Source organism: Eschrichtius robustus, chromosome 16, assembly GCF_028021215.1.
Source record: "Eschrichtius robustus isolate mEscRob2 chromosome 16, mEscRob2.pri, whole genome shotgun sequence".
NCBI lineage: Eukaryota > Metazoa > Chordata > Mammalia > Artiodactyla > Eschrichtiidae > Eschrichtius > Eschrichtius robustus.
The window spans coordinates 40123945-40124798 of NC_090839.1; the positions used below are offsets into that span (position 1 = coordinate 40123945).

The 854-nt window shown below is 39.1% G+C and overlaps 1 non-coding gene across 1 annotated transcript; it reads left to right on the plus strand.

The window, feature by feature from the left end:
- The first annotated feature begins 301 nt into the window (after window positions 1-301).
- On the plus strand, window positions 302-376 carry TRNAV-UAC (transfer RNA valine (anticodon UAC)). Its single transcript has one exon. It is a non-coding gene; the product is annotated as a tRNA-Val (tRNA).
- Window positions 377-854: the final 478 nt, after the last annotated feature.

Genomic DNA, 854 nt, shown 5'->3' on the forward strand with positions numbered 1-854 from the left:
TCAAGGAATAATTGCTAAATTTTACTTGCTCAGTGTTATCAAAGACTAATTATTTTGTTTTGTTTTTCAAAAATTTAAAACGTGGTTCATCTGCAAGTATAGAATAAACATGAATCAAAGATTTCAACTCCATTATGAGGGGACCAGGACTATGGAAAACCAGTTCCAAAGAGGAATAGAAAATCAGAGGTTATTACAGGCATTTGAAAAAGATGGACTAAAATGTCCAGGTTAGATAAAAAGCTGGTCAACATCTCACGGGGCAACCAGACAGTCACCTTAAGGTTCCATGTAGTGTGGTGGTTCCAAGTAGTGTAGTGGTTATCACATCTGCTTTACACGCAGAAGGTCCTGGCTTCCATTCCCAGTGGAACCACAAGACTGCTTATATTTCTGTTCAAACGGTCACCTTAGGAGTTATTTTTTTCTACCAAACAGAACACTCTTACATCTTCTACTGGATGAAAATCAACATCTTCTCCACTAGATGGTGACTCAAATGAGAGGAAAGATCACGTCTTTTATTTTACTCAAATTAATTAATTTTACAAAGAAACTTTTCACCTTATCTATACATGGGAACCAGGATTACTTTCCATAAATCCAAGGTAACACCCCAACGTTGGCACAATAGGACAGTGTTTTCTTCAATGTTGGTAAAGCCTTCATTTTACTAGGCCCAGCTTTGCAGAGAAGGCACAGAAAACCTCCCTCGTGGAGGGGCACACTTCCTGACCTTCAGGTTCATGTCTTTGAAAATGTTTGCTTCTGGGACACTGGTTAAGCCAAGGTCCTTTTCCCAGTTGGACCACTACACTCTTATTAAGCCTAGGTTTTAGGTTTGCTTGAAGAGG